General features: G+C 45.5%; 1 protein-coding gene across 3 annotated transcripts in view; it reads right to left on the reverse strand.

The window, feature by feature from the left end:
• Window positions 1-21,313, reverse strand: part of LOC116949362 (voltage-dependent calcium channel subunit alpha-2/delta-2-like) — a 112,099-nt gene that overhangs the window by 78,624 nt on the left and 12,162 nt on the right. The window lies entirely within an intron of this gene.

Here is a 21,313-nt window from a genome sequence, read left to right on the forward strand (position 1 = left end):
CGGAACACCAGTGACCGTAGACACCGGTGAGTGTCCTGAGATTGGCAAGGCAAGTGACAAAGCGCAGTGGTCGGCAGAAATTCCGAGCCGCCTTTGTCTCCTCACATCACTCAGTAGGAGCAAACATTGTCAATCGTCTCCCTCCCTCCCTCAAACCCACTCCTCCAACCATTCAGGCGAGATGCCCACCAATTTCCAATGATGGTTTTATAAAAACCTGAATTTTCTAATCAGCAGGCTTTTCATTCAAATGTTTTTTTCCTCACTCATAATTTAATGTGTAGTTGTTTCAATTATGAATAGCAGTATTAACATCCACACAATTATTAAGTCATCCTTGTTAAAACATGCGGCCTATTCCCAGATCACCAAGAATGTGACCAATCTCAGGTCTCACAAGCTAAGCAGGTTTTTTGAGCCTGAATAAATGCTTGGATTGGCAACCACCGTGCGTAAAGAAGTTTACCTGTAAAATACTGCATGGTTGTCTGGTGGGCAGGAGAGGGCAGAGTGCAGTGAATTGTATTGTTGTACAATACTAAGCTCCAATGTCTATGCATCCATTCTCACTAATTCACACTCAGCAGCGTGTTCAAACAAGCCCCATGACCCACACGGTGTGACGGCGGGGGGGGGGGGTGGCCCTCGTCCAGCAGTCGACGGACAAAAAATGAGGGCTGAACTTGCACGCCCATTGGCAACATTCACGCAAAGCTCGCAAGAAAACCAAAAAGCATGTGCCGCTTACCTTGAAGAGCCCACGGGTTAAATGCACCGTGCTCTGTGTACCGTGCCCTACTAACAAAATACCAGTGTGTCTAACAGCCTGCCTGTGGTTCTCAACACCACACTGGGGGGGCTGCTCGTATGGAAAACGCAACAAACCCCACAAAACCCCCAAGCACCCGTTAGACCGAGATGCCGTTGCATAACCGTGCGGATTAAACTAACGAGCCACCACGGCGTGTACGTGGCAAGCTTGAGAGACATGGGGGGGGGGGGGGGGGAGCGGGGCAGAGTATATTTTCAGGCACCGGCAAGCCATCTGGACAGCCAATTCAGGTAAGTGAGCTGCCGGCAAACAAGTGCCAAAAAGCCCAGCGAACGCGGGAACACAAACTTGACCCCCACCGCCCCTCTCCTCGGAAGAGCAGGCTGTGAATCCGTGACGCTGCCTTTAAACCACTGGCCGGGCGCGGCGTCGAGGCGTCTTCGCTTCGCAAGGGTTACCTTTGCAGAGTCACACAAGGGGAAGCAATGCCCCACTAGCGTGGCCGGACAGCGGAGGTGAATTCAGGACGCCTCCTGTCCCCGAGCTCACACAACTCGTTACACACGCACGGCTGTGTTTTGTCCATCCGCTGCTCTAGAAGGGCCTTCCCCCATGCTGCTGTGCGGGACCCAGGGGTGTTACTTCACCGTGCACCCACGACGCCGGGCAGTGCACGGCCTGGTGAAGGCGTTGATCGTGCACGTGACAGCACACACATTGCTGCACTACGATCTACTGCCCGCAGTGTATCCCCACAGCCTATAACAACCTGTCACACTAAACTAAACCATTTATTATTATTATAATACCAGGTCAGGTCCACTGAGCTATATAGCTCTTCTTTCAGAAGGGACCTGGCCAAATAAAATAGCTCAACGAGAGTAGCTAATCACGTGGCAATTCATAGCAGCCAAATACCCTAAACGTGTGCTTAGAAAAATGTGGACAAGGAAAACCGGAGGACCAAAAGAAATCCACGGGGAGAGAGAGACACGCAAACTCCAAATATGCAGCAGGCATCTGGGTCGGGATCGAACCCACGACCTCCTGTACACCAGGCGAGCATGCATGGTGGTTGACTCATCTAAGCACTATGCAGGCTCAACTCAATGCTCAGTTCCTGAGATCAGACAGGGATCGGTTACATTCCGGGTGAATTGGTCAAAGGCTATCCATTTGACGACGTACAATAAATACAGTAAAGAAACATGTGGCTTTATTACCAACGTCATCGTTTGAAGTTTGAAGGCATGGTTTATCCACTGCTGGATCAAGGCCAACTCATGCCTGCTGTAAGGCATTGTACTCCTGAATATAAACCGATCTCAACACCCGGTCATCCTCCCAGGCACACGCTCTCCTCTGGCTGCCATTCGGTCACCAACCTTGTCCATCAGTGGTAAATATCTTCAGATTGTGTCATCTGCCCCAGCCCACTTAACTGTGTTGAACAAGTGTAATTTTCAAAACAATGAACGGACGCAAATGTACTTGAAACAAATAAGTACAAATGCTTGTAACAGACACGCTCCGTAAATTTCTGAATTGATAACATTGTTTGTAATTTTAATGGAGTGTTGCAGAGACAAGCAATTGATTTTTGAAAAGGCAAAACGCGTTATAAATGAGGTCTGGGTCCTCAACAGCCTTGCCTGTAAGCTGATGAATTGCTGCTGCTCCACCTTACAATGGTCTTGATGGGCAGCAGCTGGAGGCTCCTACGCTTTGTTCCACTCCAGATTTCGCGCGATGTTACATCATTTGTATCCGTAACATAAACGATGTAACAAACAAACAAACAAAAAAACTTGGCCCGAAATTTGGCAGAGGAAAGAGACGTTCTTTCTCTCTGCACTGCCGCGCTAAGGCCTCTTTCCCAAGCGAGTCGCTTCCCCCCGGACTACGCCAAACGGCTCCGTGTGGAAGAGCGAGGAAGAACCGGCGACTGCGGGACGGGCAAAGAGGAACCCGTCGTCTTGGACAGCGTGGCAGATGCAGCCGAGCAGATGGCGAGCGCTAACGATCAACGAGAGCGGCCGCGGCGGTCCCAGGGAGGTGGTGGGGGGCGGGGGGGGGGGTCTGCGCGCACCAAAGGTCACGAGCGTAGGCACTCACGGCGACGTAGAAAACGACAAACGGCGAGCGTAGTTCGCTGGGCGAACTACGCTCGCCAACTACGCGCGGGACTCGTAGTCCGCTTTAGCGACGCGCATCCCCCCCCCCCCCCCCTCAAAATCGGCGAGCCAGACGTACGCGTCGGCGTACTTCTCTCCGAAACCAATCCACCGGACACTCGTGACAGAGCGCACGACCAGCGAAGCTTTGTTTCAACCGGCGAGGTGGCTCGGCGGTAGGCTGAGCGGCTCGCAAATCGGAAACTTGCGAGTTCCAACTCCTTGTCGGAGACTGACTCGGCTCAGCATCCCCCTACGGTCGATAAAGTCAGTGCCGCTGTCGGGAAGCAAATGTGTGCCTCGGGGGCAGAGTGAGAGGATCAGAATCGGAAGGTTGCAGGTGCAAATGCTGGTTGGGGGCGTTGATTCGGCTCTACATCCTTCCCGTAGTCAATAAAATTAGTACCACAGTGATTGTCCCCATGCATTGACTCGGTTCTTCCAGAGGAATGTTGATGTCCCACCACTGGCTCAGGGGCTGTGAACAGGAAATGAGCACCGCTTCAATGTTCATTAGAACAGAAAATCACCGACACTTTTGACGCTCGTAATAACGTTTTTTGGGTTAGGTCGCGGAAATGTAGAATGTGTTGTAAACCCACCTAAGGTTTGTCACGTGAACAAAACGTGAGAAATAGTTACTACTCAAGCACACTGGTGTGTTGGACAACAAACCCGCAACACTTACAAATTGAGGACGACGATTCTCACCGGTGATTAATAATATAGGCCGCAAAAGCCTACGTGTTAAATCAAACCCGGACAATATTTAAGATGCTTTCTTTTTACGCTTAAATTACATTTAAACATTATAGACAATTTCAAATTATGTGTCTTGCCCTTTTTTTGTTGTTGCAACGTTGATGCCAATTGTGGCGTGCGCGATCGTCGTCCGGTCCCGAGGTGAAGAACCCAAACGGAATCTGGCGGAACAGTCCACCACCCCACGTGACGGAGAAAACGGCCCGTGGAAGTGCATTTCATGGACCTTTTATTTGTACTTTACCAGGTAAGGCCCACTGAGTTATATAGCTCTTTTTCAGACGCGACCTGGCCTCAAGTGATAGCTCAATGAAGTGTCCAACCATGTGGAAATTTTATAGCGGCCAAATACTCTGAACGCACGTTTCTAAATGTGAGGAGAAAAACCGGAGGTCCCAGAGAAAAATCCACGCAATTACGGGAGAACATTCACACTCTAAATATACTTCTTCTGAGATCCCGTCGGGTGACCTTTTTCCTTTTATGAACACACAATTCCTCTCGGCTCTACAGCGAGATATTTGTGTGGCAAATGAAGTCGAAATATACGTTTATATGATCATTGGAATTTAAGCCAACGTAAGTGAAAATCTAATTTAATTTCGTGGAGGTTTTCTTTTGCGTGGCCCCATAAACTCACCACAACAGAGCACCTGTTTTAATTGTGGCTGATTGATAGCCAGGTTTAAAACCAGAATCTCAACCGTGCCAGTTCAGCATTCTGAGTTATTAGCTACCCAGCCATTTCTTTCCTAAATGTTTCCTGTATTTTTTGTTGTTTTCCATAAATTTGAAGAATTTTTTTTTTACGTAATTGTCTTAATACTACAAGTTTTTTTTTCAGTTTAAGGAAGAAACAAATGCACCAGAAGAATAAATCGCGGTCAGGATTCAGAGGCAGCAACTCTAATATCTCAGTTAAGGCTAAACGCAAGAGTACAAGCGAAAAATGGCTGGCTTCATGTCAGAAAAACACTCCCCAAGAGAACCGTTTACATACAATTTGGCCCCAATGGCTTGTGAGTGTATATTAATGGCAGTGTGTGCAAGAAAAAAACACATTAAAGCTCTGTTTGGGGTGGCACAGGTGGCTAATATTCATGGCGGAGGACTGAGCCAGCAACAGAGAAACCCTGGGTTCAAACGTGGGTAATCACACATTATTACACTGGGTTCTAAGGTGTAGTGTGACAGACTGTCACTATTACGACTTTTTGCATGCCCCCAAAAAACATGTATTTAGACGGAGATGTTTAAAATTATTCCTTGCAATCCACATCAAAATGATATCCAACTCCTGTGTAATATTTTTCAATGGTGTGAGAAATAATTGAGCAGTATATCCCTGGTATTACATTATTTTTTAGACCTCTTCACAAGGCAGGGCCTTTGGCCAAAACTCCCACTCACTTCTGTCTGGTCTCGAGCTTTCTTATTTATTTACATTGATGGTTCAGTAAAGTTGATTACATTAAATCATTTATATTCCTTCATGTGAAGAGAGGCCCAACGAGTGCAAAACAAATAAGCACATTGTTTCCCCACATTTAATTGGCCTGGCCCACCGGACGACTGACGTGGGGGAAACCCACACATTGCAGAACACGAAGAAACGCCTTCTATTCGTGGATTAGAGCGGTTTGTTGAGGCACCTCAAGAAGCACCTCTGTTGTGTCACCTTCCAGGCCTGTCCCTGTCACGAGGCTGCGGAGGACTCGAGGATTTAGCACTGAAGAGATGGATGTTCCTTTGACTCGTAATCCAACAGATATATTTACACCTCGGCTAAGATGGCTAAAAGTGGCTCACCACTGCGTGCTGTGCGTAGACCCCCCCTCCCCCCCCATTGACGTATGCCTCATTTCCATGGTCACTGGGAACCGGGTTTTGCGAGCACAGTGACAAGCCCAGGTTCAACACCAGAGCACGGGTTCCATATCCACACTCTATCAGCTGTGGCTCTGTGGGTTCAGCTCATCTTCCTGCCCTCCTCATAATGGCCAGTTGTTGGTGCAGGGGCAGGGTACATGTGTACACGCAGAGCCATTTTTTAAAATTTCACTGCTGGATGAGGATAAGAGCCTCCCGTGCTATGCGGGTTATTTGGCCATACTTCCCCATGGTTGGTAAATGTGGTGAGCATAGAGGTACAGTACAACAACGGATTCTGTTTTCAACTGGCTATAGTAAATTAAGCACCGGTGTTAGCAGGGCGTGCAAGCCGAGTTCCTGCGATGTGTGAGATTGAATGGACCAGCTGATGTAAACAGAACCCACCCCCTCCGCACAGCGGCGAGTCAACGGTCCAAAAAGGCCATCAAATATAACCCCATCACAAACAATTAAGTAAGAAAATAGCCAAACAACTTTCGAAGAGCCAGATCAAATTAGGTGGCAACAGACGGACCTCTGATTTGTGACATTCACACTAAATTACCATGTTCATTGGCAGGCCTTAAATTGGTGGGCTTTGTGCAACTAATGGGCGTTTAAATTAAATGCTACACTGCGAATCAGTTTACATGCCAACTGCTGACACAGCGAGCTTTAATTGGAGTTCACCCTCACGATCTTCGTCACAGAACTCGAAAAGGGAATTTATAGTTTTAATAACATTGCGCAACACCGCATTGGTCTATTCTCAAAGCACTCGAGAAAGCCTTATCCGTGTTGACGACTTGCTTGCAGATGTGTTTAGGCTTAGAAGGTAATGCTTGAGGACATAGGTTCTGAAACTCCAGACCTCGTCATCCTGCCCTGATCCAGCTTTGCATGTTAGATAATCTCCAGCCAATGCACGTATACTTGTTGACGTGGGAGATGTGAAAAGCCATGCAGGAGGTCGTGTAAAGCCAAGGAACGTGTGGACCATTATCTTGGGATAATAAGATTTGAAGACAGGCGCCATTTGCGACTTCATAAAATACATCTGAAATAACCACCATCATCGGCATCGGCCATGATCCATCCGCAGCTGGATGTTAAACCGACGACCCAAGCCGTTGCCGTCTCTCACGGTCTTGTGATGTAGCGATCCATCGAGCACCTGCGCACACGCGCGCCGATCTCATTGCTCCACGTACGTGGTGGACTCTCTCTTGGGCGCATTTCCCTCCTTTGGCTGCTACTCCATCGTTCGTCTTGACCACCGACCATTATCCCTTCTAGAGACGTGTCCTATCCAAGGCCACTTTTCTTCATGGTAAAAACATTTTTTTATTCATTTTGCACGTTTCCTCGAATCCAGGTGTACCTCTGTCGCTCAGTGCAATTCCAAACACGCACTGCCCCACGCTTCGTTGCTCACATTAAGATTTTTGTTCCATTTTATTTATCAACGTTCATGATTTCTGATGCACGTCATAGCAGGTAATAGGACACTGGTATGTTCGCTTTCATTGGTAAGTAAACATTTCCAAAGGCACTAACTATTCACCTCTATGGGGCTGTCCATAAATGACGTCACGCGATTTTTGACGATTTTTGACACCCCCCCCTCCCCCTCGTCACACGGCGTCACAAAAAGTCAGACCCCCCCCTCAAATATGACGTCACAAAACCATATTTCCATTTTGAAAATAAAACATGCTTCAAATCGCTTTAAACTATTGTCATTGTAGTGCATATTTAATGTGGCGCTGCACTCTGATGTTGTAGGAGTGTTGTTATAACAATTAGTGTTGTTATAACAATTTTATATTTATTTAAAGTTGCGCATTTTGATGTGACGTCACATTTCTCAACCCCCCCCCCCCTCGTCACACATCGTCACAAATGTCTGACCCCCACCCCCCCCCTAGGAGCATGACGTCATTTATGGACGGCCCCTATCTCATTCCTCCTTGCTTTCCAGCTGTGTCCCTCCAACAGATATTTCCACTTTGTTTTGCAAGCCTGATATACTTATACTTTTTATAATTAATAATAGAGAATGTATTACCCATCTCGGGCTCACTTGCAACATTGTCGTTATAATATCCAATATATTGGGGAATAACTAAATAAATGTCTGTTATGAGAACTTAGGAAAGAAGGCTTCAAAGGTAGACTCAAGTTAAATTATGTAAAAACAAAGTGATTTGCTATATACTCCTTTGAATGTATATCGAATCTAAATACTACGAGCATCTCAACAACCAACAGAGGTCAGCTATATATATAAAAAAAACAGCACATTCAAAACAAAACAAGCGCAAAATGTTAATCAAAACAAAGAGATAACCTGGACAGAATGAACAGCAGCATGACATGTCCCTGCACAAGCCGTCTCAATTACAATCGCCCCATGCAGATGGCGAGGATGAAATGCACGGCAGAGCATGCACCGGTTCAATTCTAGACCTCCCTCTACCAGGGACCAAAAAGCCCTCTTAGAAGAGGAATGCTGGCTGCTGGCTGCAAATCAACTTTGCGAATGCCACCGACAGCGGTGTGATATTCAGCAATGAATAAACATAACTGACTAAAACTAAACATTCCTATCTTCGCGCTCTCCTGAATTCATTAAATGTGCTGCCACGTGTCTGAATTCAACATTTCAACTTTGGGTTCCTCTGCGCGAAGGCGACACGCAAACGAGTTAACTCCGATGTGATTTACACGGAACAGAAAAACCATACTGCTTGCTAATGAAATCAGTCCTGTTTTGCCAAGAACTGCAAAACTACAGAGATGTTTACATCAAGAACGTGAAGAGCCATTATTTTATACGGAACAAACAGGTGCATTGTAATAGTCGGTGATAGTTATTGCTTCAATTTAGAATTACATTAACCGTGAAATTCTAAATGCTCTGCGTGATAAATAGGGCTCCGCGTGAATGGATTTTCACTTATCCAGACGTTTTCTTTCCTCTGCGTAGACTTCTACCGCGTGAAGGGCAAAAAAGGGGGTCCACGCACGATTGCTCAGGGGCAGATGTCAGATTGGGAGGCAAAGCCAAGCAGTATTTTCCATTGGTGAAAAAACCCCCAAACCCCAACCACAAAGGGCTCTTATCGTGTAGATATTGCGTGTAGCCCTCAAAGGCATAGGACACATCCAAGCGGACGTTGCAAGAGCTGAAATAGCCACTATTCTCAAGAATGCTAAGAAACCCATTTGCAACATTAGCAAAAACGAACGCTCTGAACTCGCGAATTTGAAAAAGAGGGATGATATAGTCATCCTCTCGGCCGACACGGGAAATGCTACTGTTATCATGGATAAAAACTCATACAACAACAAAATCCAGGACCTACTCAATGATGGTAGTTACGCCAAACTTAAAAGTGATCCTACTAACAGCCTAACGACGAAAACCAACAAGATCATCACTAGTTCGACTTCCCTAATCGAACCAACCAAACGCCCCTCCCTAAAACCCTTGGCTGCAAGACCTCCCAGATTCTATGGTCTTCCCAAGATACATAAAGAAGGTACCCCAATGCGACGACCCATCGTGTCCACGATCAACTCTCCTACCTACAAGCTGGCCCGTTTTTTATCGGATACTCTGCTTCCCTTCACTGGCAAGACCACCTCAGCAGTACTTAACTCAACCCAATTGGTTTCTATGGCCAAGGCCATTGTACTGTCTCCTGACGATATCCTTGTCAGCTTTGATGTGGTCTCTCTGTTCACCAAGGTCCCAGTGCCTGACACCATAACAATAATTGAAGATTTGGTCCAACATGGACTGAACCCTGATGTACCTGCGCTGGTTAGGCACTGCCTCACCAACACTTACTTTACCTGGAATGGTACCTTCTACAAACAAAATGAGGGTACCCCTATGCATGGGTTCCCCCTTATCACCAGTGATAGCCAATGTTTTCATGGAGAAGTTTGAATCAGACGCCATCCAGACATCCACCTTTTGTCCTTCCCTGTGGAAGAGATATGTGGATGATACTTTTGTCATTTGGCCACATGGCCTCCCAGCATTGAACCATTTCCTAGCCCACATCAATTCCAGACACCCATCCATCGAATTCACCATGGAAGTGGAGAAAGATGGCAAGCTGCCATTCTTGGATGTTCTGTTTGAGAGGAGGCCTGATGGCTCTTTGGGACATTGTTTACAGGAAGGTCACCCACACAGATTCCTACTTGAAACCTGATTCCCACCACCACCCGGCTTAAGATAATTATCTCATCAAAACTCTATACCATAGGGCTCATTGCATCTCTGACCAACACCACCTGGCCAGTGAATTAAAACATGTACATCTGACCCTCAAGATGAACGGACACTCAGACCGTACTATCCGCCAAGCTGTTTCTCCCACCATACAGAAACAACCACCTGAAACTCCAATTAAAATTATCACGCTGCCATACATAGCAGGCGTTACCAAAAAAGATTTCCAAAATTCTAAACAAACATAAGATCCAGGTCCGGTTCAATACAGCACACAAAATCCGTGATCTGATCCCATCCATAAAGGATGTCATTCCTGACTTACAGTACCCCGATGTTTACAAATTGAGTTGTAACTGCGGTGACTGCTATATCGAGGAGACGAAACGACAAATCAGATTTGAAACACGGCAGAACTAATTATTCTGCCGTAGCTGATCACTGTTACAATGCTGTGGGTTATCATGATATTGTTTTCATCTTCTTTGGTTCTTTCGGTAAAGTCACGTAGAATGAGAATAAAATAATAAATTGATAAAATAAAATAACACAATAATATTCTCACGACGTTTCGGCCACAACACAAGCAGCCTTCATCAGGTGTCCTACCAGACAGTCTCGTCCCTTCACCTGATGAAGGCCGCTTGTGTTGTGGCCGAAACGTCGTGAGAATATTATTGTGTTACTTTATTTTATCAATTTATTATTTTATTCTCATTCTACGTGACTTTACCGAAAGAACCAAAGAAGATGAATCCTTGCAGTCACGAAAGCTTTAAATCGAAAAATGATATTGTTTTCTCCGATACCAAGGTACTCTGCAAGCCGTCTGGATACCACCAACGATTTGTCCATGGAGCCATACAGATATACAAACATAGACATAACTTCAACCGAGAAGATGGATTCAAAATTGAGCAATCATTGGAAAGATGTGATTAACCATGTTAAACCTCAACCGCTACTCTCCCCCGCTAAGCGTTCCCCCCCCCCCCATCCGTGGCTCCGATGTTTTCTAGTCCGAGCTTTTCCTTCCTGGCTCCACCCACACCCCCCCATGCTGCGCCCGTCCTCCCTGGGTCCTCCCCCTCCTCTTACCCTATATAACAGTCTATCATCACAAATAGCTCTCTCTACAGTTATTTTGCTGTGCCTTTTTTACACCTGATGAAGGAAGCTTGTGTTGCCTCCGAAACGTCGTGATTTAATTTAGTTGTTTTCATTTATTTTAATTTTATTTTTTTACCTACGTGACTTTACCGAAAAAAAAACAGTATAAAGAGTATTAATGGGCTGTTTGAAATGTTCTAGTCACGTCATCGAGGTGATGTATTTGATAATACAGGAGTGACACTGCAGTGATGTGGCGAGATCACTCCTGATATCATGTTTAAGGTCCTTTTTAACCTTCAAGCTCATGTTATAGTCTGGGACACACAGTAGAGGTATTCGGCATGCAATAATGCATCGATGGCCTCAATTCAAATGTATTCTTAGGCTCACGATACATGCAACCAATCGTGTAAGAAAATTCCTGCATTTGCAATTCATATTCATTCAGGCCTGCAAATAATGACCATTTATTATTATTTGCTGTACATGATTTGATCATGCTAAACCATGCAGCAACTTAGAGGAGCTAAATTCATTACAAAGGCAAAACATTATTTGATTCTTTATTAGAATGATGACCCACAAATACCTTCAGACATGATTTTAAAGTTTATTTTATTAATGCCAATGCTTCAAACTAATGTTGGACAACTCCCCGGGACACGCGGGCAAGATATGTATCCACAAGACAACTTGAGCAGCCAATATTACGGTTCATAACAGATTCTTGGGGTAAGGCAAATGTAATTGTGTGGCCAAATATTGTGTTGTGTGGCTTCTGACCCAAAGAAGCTTCATGCAATCAAGCACAATTATTCTGCAATGTACCCGTGAAGCCAAAACAATAACAATTGGCACTTTAAACTGTTTCACACGTGACAATTTTAATTGCTTTGGCTAAATCAGCTGTTGGAGGGTTACACGACTAAAAAATGTGCCCGGATCGTTCGGTGGCCAAGCACAAATCCCATTACGGAATCGTACGACAAGAACTGTTCCTGTTTGAGATCGTATCTTAAGCTTTGAATTGGAAGCTAATAAAGCACTGGGAAGCTGTTCTACATTAATTAGGCAGCATTACTGAGCTCCGTTTCGCTCCAAGCGTGTAATAATATTACAGTATACGCTTGAAATTAGCATGCCAATGTTTTTTTCGATTTCATGTCAAATTAAACGCAATGCGTATACGATAAAAAGAACATATGGCGTTGAGCAGCGGTGCAGTGGTGTTTGGACCGTGACCCCAGTGACCCAAGTCCAATCTCGGACACGGCTAACTTCAGTGGAGCGCAATATCTGAACCACATCTATGCTCCGACCGCCCCACTAACCAACACCGTGGTGATGTATAGTCAACCGACATGGCATAGAGAAGCCTTCATCCAGCAGTCAATTGACAAAGGGCAGGAAATAATTACTATGAGAACACGCTATACCATCAATATCTGTAACCGTGTTTTCTTACCCTTTGATATTCCGTAAATTGTCACGTGCTGTTTCTCAAAAAATAAGACTTGAAGTAGAGTGTGAGAAGAGAGAGAATTGCACTGGAGAGTGGGATGTTTACAAAAATTACAGGCGAACCTGTACACAGGCAAGTCGTTGCAAGAGCTTTTACAAAACCACACATTATCCCACTTTACATTACAGCCCTCAGCTTGTTCGGAAACACTGTAATCACTACTGCGAGCAGGTGTACGTATACGATGAACTCCTTTCGCAGCGCGCGTACCCAACCGTGCCATATTGGAGGTGTGGGGGGAAATGGATGTCTGAAAAGGGTCTGTACATCTCAACGGTGCGACTTTAATGCCAGGATTGGGTGCAGCAGAGCAGCTAGCGGTGGTTGACATGGATCCTTGTGCTAAAGTGAAATGGGGTCTCCTGTTTGTTACGGCCTGAAACCTGGGCCCCTCTAGCCCGTGTACTTTATCATCGGAACCCCCAAGAAAGTTATGTAATGGGTGGGGTTGCATGCTTATTCGCGTGGTCAGAAAAGTACGCTGAACAATGAATCAAGACGCTAATGCACAGTGGCCGCACGGAAAACTTTTTACGCCACCTCTATTCCACCGCCTCTGACCAAATCACATAGAGTGTGCCCAATCTCGTCAGATCTCGGAAGCCAAGTCAGGTTGATGAGCAGGCAGGGCAACCACCATGCACAGCAGGTCGTTATATGCTGCTGTTGGGCTAAGTGATGAGCAACAGAGCGCAGTGCAGCAAAATTCATTGTTGTAATGTAGTTCTGTGTTGTGGTGCCTATGCTCCATGCCTTCACCAACCCACACGGCCCAGCGGGGTGATGGATGGTCAAATAACCCCTACGACCTGCACGGTGGGGAGAGGACATCATCCAGCAGTGGACTGACAAAGGGCTGTACATGCACATTCTACCATGCAGCCAACTGCATAGCCGAAGAAACAGATGCTGCTACAGCATGGGTCATGACAGTGATTGTCCTCTACGATCCATCACGTCTCCCTCCTCCTTACAAAACACACACAACCATTTGTCATTTCGATTTTCGTTTATTTTGGAATTCACAAAGTAGAAAGCCCGAGAAAAAAATGCCATTGCCTTTTGTCCTATAAATTATATTCCAATTGTGCTACGGGGTGTCACGTTGCGAGATTAAAATATTTTTGTTATAATTTCGACTTGTAACGCGCCGTCGCACAGCGTTCACTCACGCTCGAAGTGAGAGAAAATGACTCAACGGTGAAGGACCACAGACAAGTGGGTAGGCTGAACAAGCAAGGTGATGCATGCCTTGGCGAACAGAGCACCACCCTGCCACAGAAAGGATAAATAAAATGTCATAATTACTTCTGAAGTCAACTGAAAAAGGCCCCCTTTAAACCTGCACTCGGGGCACATTTGTTTAATATGCTCTGCAAAAAAAGAGCGTTTGTCAATAAAAAATGGAAAAGGCGAATACAGCATTCTCCAAACATGAATAAGCATAAATAATTGGAAAACCCAGGTTTCCCTTACTTTGAGGGTTCGGTTTGTGCGATCTCGCGTATATGCGGTTAACCTGTTTCTATCCAATGTGCACTGTAGAGTACGTGCTTTTAATTTACTCGTATGCGGACCGACGTGGGACAACATTTTGTGCGTGCTGTGTCCGCTACTCGGGAGGCAGCCATCTCGTGGGGGTTTCGCTACGTGCGCCCCTTGTTTCGGAACGCATCCACTACCGCGTAGAGCGAGGGAGACCCGTATTTGCTCGCGAATGCATTGTTGAGAGTTGAAATTACCAATTTGGTATTATTTTTTTTACAAATATTCCTGAGCGCAAAGACCCCCGAGAGACTTCAAGTGGCCAGCAACAAGCAGACTATTTGGGAGGGAATTGCATTACTTGACGAACTTGGTTCAATAATCACGAGTGCTTTGCAATGGTTTGAACCCACGACCTCTCAGCCAGTGCCAGCTCAACACTCCCAACACAGACCCCAAAGCCAGCGGACCACCTCTGTGCGAGTGTGACTTTGAGGCGCTGCATCTATATCCAGGCTTTTGTTGTTACCACATCGTGGATCCATTTAGAGAATGCCCCATGGTGAATAACACTCACACATGAGACTGCCACTGCAAGCTCTTCTTCATTTGCTGTCACACTGCTGTTGATTACACAGGCCAGCCGCTTTTGAATTGTCAAAACCCTCAGCCACCCCAATTACAAAGCAGCTTTTAAAGCCCTCCTGATAAGATGACGTTCACAATGCCGAATGGCGGAGCTTTTTATGTAATCCACACACAGCCCCATAATTCCAGTGCACTTAAGTCAGATGGGCCCAATGCCATTAATTGAATGACTGACGATTTTACCCATGCAGATGATATTGACTGCATCGGATGAAACCAAGACATTGGCCGTTGAGAAAAATCCGTTTAGGATTATAAATATATATATAGCCACGAGACCAGAACATGTCTCCAATTTAAACGTAAATGCAAGAAGATTATCTGAAGCATCTCAATCCTGTTTTTGGCCACAAGGACTTAAGTTAATTCAACCATAAATTGTGCGGCACTGTTCTACGTAATATTAACATTTTATTTCATACAGTGTAATTCATACAAACTGCAGCCCGAAGTGCTGAACAATGTGAACCACATTACTATCCTTAACAGTACGAGAACACCACAGAAATAAAACGAACGCGACCAAGGGTACGGAGGTGACTGGAACATGAACCAGGCAGGGAGGACAGTAAAACACTTTAGCTCCTGAGATCAGCGAAAGTCTCGAAAGAAAAAAATTACAATAACGATAGTTCGATTTTACACGGCGCCGTTCGTGAAAACAGCACCCACAAAACGCTGAACATCACAATGCCCCAGCACACATCAGCTGTGGGCAGCAATAAACGACAACTTTTCTGCAGAGCGATTTGAAAATATGAAAGGAAGCCGATTTGTCGTATGGTCAATGGGAGCTTATTCCGCACAGAAGAAGCTGCAAGAGAGAAAGCACTCCCTGCCAGCAGCCATGTTACATGGGGTCACCTATGCCACATTTACGTGGCCGCTTAAATAGCGAGCCGGCCTGGTTCTTCTTTCGTGCGGCTGATGTAGATGCGGAGCAACAACTACAGTTTCACATTCAGGTGGTCAAGCCGGATAACGGCGTCAGAAGCGGTTATCGTATTTGTGGATCGGGCCTGGTCACTGAACTGGACAGGCTCGGTCCAATTCCTACACCAGCTTTACTGAGCCCCATGCAATGAACCCTCCAAGACAGTCTGTAACTCCTCCACAGGTTCAAGGCGCAAGAGAGACATGCCGTCAGTATTTCTTTTGTTTTAAGTGGAATGACCAAAAATATAAATTTAGCTTGGGGAAGAAAATAGGTAAGGGAGAACGGAATGGGAGGGGCCGAAGCTTTGTGTGTTTGGCAAAACAAACGAGCCACGTTGAGCCATTCCAAGGACAACGAAGCAGGCACGGGTCCAACTTCTAATGGTCATGGAGACGTCGCATTAGGTATCCCAATCTGAAGCAATCCCTAATAGCCTAGGATCCAATCTCGCTGACAAATCAACGTAACAGTTGGAAAAGCAGAACACAGTTTGAAGGCTTGAAGCAACGACCACAAAAAGCTAACGGGAAGGTGCATGAGTTATTGTTTAATAACGTTTACTTGTTATATTTATTTGCAAATCATGTAGCCGCAAGTCAAAATAAGCATGGAGCACTTCTAGGAGTGTTTTGGAACAATGTTTTTTAACACGCAGCCATTGTGTTTACAGCTCAGTCAAGCACTCTTGCCCTGTGTTTGGTGTGTCCAACACGATGCCATACAAGCCCATTCAACAGCCAATTCAATGGCGTGACTCATTTTTCCCAGGAAAAGCTGATAGGGTTCGGTCTTTGTGTTGTGCTTATTCATGCCAGTACACAGCAGCTGCTCCTAAGAGTTAGGAACACACTAAATCAGTCTGCCCTTTTTTTGTTTTTGTAACCACCACAGTACAGCACCTTTTGTGAAAAATAAGAATCCGTTCTTTACCCCATCCCCTATTGTACACGTGCAGCCCTTTATCATGGGGGAGGGGCTATTTGACCGCACATTACCAGTGCTGGTCAGTGCGGGCTGGTCAAGGTGGGAAGCATAAACGTGGGGGTGGATGGGGGGGCATAGCAATACAGTACAATAATAGATTTTGCTGCACTACCACTAGCCTCTGCAGCCCACAACACCCTAGGGGCCCTTTAATGCAGGAGACAATAGTAAAATAAGTAATTTTTTTTTACTTAAAAAAACACGCTTTTATGAAATGTAACCCACAAGTAATGGCAGAACTCCACGACTCCAGTAAGTGGCCCCGAAGCTTGCCATAACGTTAGGGGACCGTGGCCAATTACAGCCAACGTTAGTTGAGCGTGGACAATTAGAGCCAAACCGAAACATAACATATAAAAAAGAATGTTTAAAAATATATATTTTTTATGATAGAATATAGTATTGTCCTCAGTATGACATAAGTATACCAAGTTTGCAGTCGATAACACATTGGGAAGTGGGTTAAAATTGAGTTACAAGATTTGAGGATACAACAACAGAGTGAGTAAAATGAAAGCGTGTAAAAATGGTAAGATGTAACAGTGCAAGACTGAAATTGCCGGCTCACGGCCACCGCTGGCAGACCAATCTGTATTTATACTGGAGAAATCTGATGAGCTAAAATGCTTTTTTTCACAGATATCCAGTAGGGCCAGGTTAGAACGCTACAATAATAATAAAAAAAACACGACAGGAGTTCAAAGTATAGGAAAGGTAAGCCAATCACTTTAAAAAAATAAAAGATACAAATAAAACTAAAAACTATTTTTATTTTATCAGGTATGCTCCACTGAGATATATCGCCAAGCGACTGGGCTATCACAAATGACAGCTCACTGAAATGTCTTACCATCGCGTGGAAATTTATGGCAGCAAAATAAATATAATCTGAAGGACAGGAACAACACGTCCCCACATGGGTGGACCCAAACTGCTCGATTCACGGAATGTCGAGACAGACGCCACACGCGAGCTGACGCATGGTGTCATCAACCGACGTCATTAACGACGTCATCAACCGACGTCATTAACGACGTCATCAACCAACGTAATTAACGACGTCATCAATCAACGTCATTAACGTCATCAACCAACGTCATCAACCACGTCATTAACGACGTCATTAACCACGTCATTAACCACGTCATTAACCACGTCATTAACCACGTCATTAACCACGTCATTAACCACGTCATTAACCACGTCATTAACCACGTCATTAACCACGTCATTAACCACGTCATCAACCACGTCATCAACTGACGCTAGACAGCGCCCACATCTCCTGATGCTGCTGCAGAGGAGCCACGTTGCCAGCTGCGCGGTGCGTCACACAACAACAATAACAAAAACCCCACACACACGCTCATCGCGCAGACACTACAACTGGGCGGTGGGAGTGCATGGCTTATTAAATATGTATACTGGAGGAGGGGGGAAAAACAAACATATCCTTCGGGCACACACCGGACAAAACCGACCGACCCAAATGATGCCACAATCAAAGGGGGAGAATATTTCTCGAGCACACATGCATCTGCGACAGGTATCACGGAATCATTGGTACGAATTGTTCGTACGGGGGGGGGGGTAGAAAGAGGGCCCCCCGATTGTTTGCGTCTGTGAAGCGGCCTCTGCCCAAGGTTTGTCTCCAGGGTTACTTGCTGATGTCATATCCTCGTGCACCTCCCAACCTATCTTACCGGGCTGATAAACAACACGGTGGGAGCACCTCGGTGAACTATTCTCTTCACTGGAAATGAAGGAGGTATATCGCGTGTGCTAAATTTATTTTGCCACTCTACAATGCAGGCAATTGCACATTTTTTTTTAATACAACTGTCATTACCATCGCCTTAATTAGTGTGAGCACGATTCTCAGACATGCCCTACTGCTGGTTGAGAGCCTCTCCATGCTTCAGCCTTCCTATCCATGTTTTTTGCACAGAGATCAATTTGTAGTGGTGATACAGATGATAAACCATCAGTTATTCTTTATTCACCGTTGGACAAAAGGTTACTGCTCGACAATATTCTCGCATAGTTCCTACAAAGTCTGCGAGTGCTCGATTATATCTGCACATTTCAATAACACACACACTTCCACCACGAACAACACCACCGAACACAATGCTTACTTGAACGTGTTCAGATATTGTACAATGAGGTGTCCAAGTGGCTCAGAGTTCAGTGAATTAAGTTGGTACCGTTCATATCCAAGGTTCATATCCAGACAGCCGCCCGTTATTAAATGGGGTTCCCCATGTGTAGGGGGAGTTGATGGCCTCAGCCCGGTCACCAAAGACTGCACCGCATCATATTAAGTTTGGTGCTGCACTAAGTTCAGCTAAATTCGAAACCTGAGAATGAAATAAAATTGGTTTGACTTTCACGTGACAAACATTATTCTCAGTGGCAAAGCAAGTGGGAAAGTGGTGCTTCTCTACTGTGTGGAACAGAGGTAACTTGAACGGATCTCAGAGGCAGATCTGTGATACCCACTTCTGTTGGCTGATCTCCAACACAAATGGTTGCAATCGCTTTTCCAGTTTCAAATGGATACTTTGTTTCATGACAAGATGCACATAGCACAATCGGGATTAAATATAATTGCAGAAAATTATATTGTTAAAATGCTATCAAAGAGCTCAGGGAAAGCTGGGGTCTGTTTCAAACATTTGCAGCAAAATACGAATCTGCCACAGACACACGTTAAACTCCAATACTCGAGGCTCGAAATGAAGTATTTATTTACACAAGGCCAGCCAGCCACTCCGTAATATCAATTTAGCGGCAGGCGAAGGGCAGCTGCCAAAACTGCAGCAGAATATACTGCTAAGCAAGAGCAGGCTGCCAAATAAATGTACATAAATGCAATTAAAAGCCAACACGATCCAATAAAGGAGCCCCTTGTTCAGCGTGGCCCATGAGGTTAAGAGCACCCACTTTCAAATTATCTTTACCCCTCTGTTTATGAATGTGCTCCCAGGAGGAGTCGGGGTGACTCGGGGGGATATTGCCACGACCATACTTGGAATTTCGTCGGTCAACATCGCATCACCGCCGAGTCTTCCGTTCGAATCCCAGCGGCCACCTGTGATTAAACTGGCCTTTCAATGTAAATAAGTTCGTTTCAGCCCAGTCACCAATGACTGCACAAAAAAATATTGCATGAAAGGTCGTTATTATTTTTTTATTTGCATACTGTAGCGGTAAGAATAAAGAAAATAGTCCGATTGATGCGTGCTAAAGAAATATGTTTTACAGACATACAAAAGGTGTGACCCTCGTGCTGCTACAGAAGCATTCTGCCACAACTTCAACAGAATTACTGTGATGTCATCTTCTGGGCTGCTTCTATGACACATGGTGGTGCAATGCTCACTGCGAGAGTCACGAATATAAATACGTTTGTCCCACGACATGCGGCCGAAAGCACAATTGGGAATATATTTTTGTCCATTTTTTGCTTGTGTCACCGTGTCACCTGTCTGGTCATTTTCGCCCACAAATTCCCAGATGCCCCACTAGATGGTAAGACAGAGCTCCAATTAAGGAGGCAGGCAGACTAGTGTTCATTCGTTCTCTATATTTTCAGAGGATTTCATAAATATATGCAACATAACCAATTGTGCCCATCGTATATTTTTTTCCAAGAAGCGCAGAAACATCCTTCTGGAATTCTACTGTCAGTCAGGCAAGCGTCACAAGTCAAGAGATTGACCCTGGAAGACAATGCCACAAAACTACTTCTACCTTCAATTCCGTAAGCATCTCTCTTTACCCAAAGCCACACGGCACTCTTTCACGTTAGTTTCCATTGCTCGCATCTTAATGGAATACTGGAAACGCATATCCTTAAAAAAAAAGCCGAAATAATTTCAAATGGATAAATGAGCTATGTTTCAGTCAACAGAGAGCAGTCAAGCAAACTCCGTTATTGTACTCGACTTTCCAACGTATATACACTTCCCTCCTTCACCAAACCGCACTGCCCACCCAGTGCGATGGAGCATGGTCAATTAACCCCCACGGCCCACAGCACGGGGAGGCCCTCATACAGCAAGTAAATTGACACAAGAAGGGCCACGGCTTGTACGTACTCGTACAAACGAGCTCGTAGCGACAGTCCGAGAGGAGGGCATGTGGAGTGTATTGCTGGAGTGCCTTTGTTTTCCGACCGACATGAAAATAGGATTGTAGAGGAGCCATGAGGACCACACTCTCAACGCAGCGGCTGCAGTAGAAGGGTGAGGGGGACAGGTATTTATTTAAGGACGACCTGGCCACGGGCTCTCATTTGGGATGTAACTCGGGAGAGCAGAGAAGCGAGCGAAGCAATCACGATGTCACTCCTCTCCGAATACTTAGCGTGCACGTGCGCATGGACAGCCCTTTCGTCAAACCACTGGTGGACGAGGGCCTTCCCACACCGTGCTGGTTGCCGGGGGATTACGTGACCATAACTCACCATGCTGGTCAAGCGCAGGATCGGTGAAGGCGATGAGAATGGACGCGGGGGCCGTAGAAGTACGGTACGATGGATTTTGCTGCAGTCCTCTGCTGACAATGTAGCCCTGCCACAGCCCACAACATCTGTTTGATAAACTATAAACTATTTTTATTTGACCATGTAAAGCTCTTTTTCAGAAGCGACCTGGCCACAAATGATAGCTCAACGAAGTGGCTTATCGTGTGGAAATTTATAGCAAACAAATACTTGAAACGCAATGTTTCTAAATGTAGAGGGAACCAGAGTACCCGGAGAAAAATCCACACGACCACGGGGAGAGAG

The sequence above is a fragment of the Petromyzon marinus genome, chromosome 36 (assembly GCF_048934315.1).
Source record: "Petromyzon marinus isolate PM22_M1 ecotype Great Lakes invasive population chromosome 36, UKy_Petmar_22M1.pri1.0, whole genome shotgun sequence".
Taxonomy (NCBI): Eukaryota; Metazoa; Chordata; class Hyperoartia; order Petromyzontiformes; family Petromyzontidae; genus Petromyzon; species Petromyzon marinus.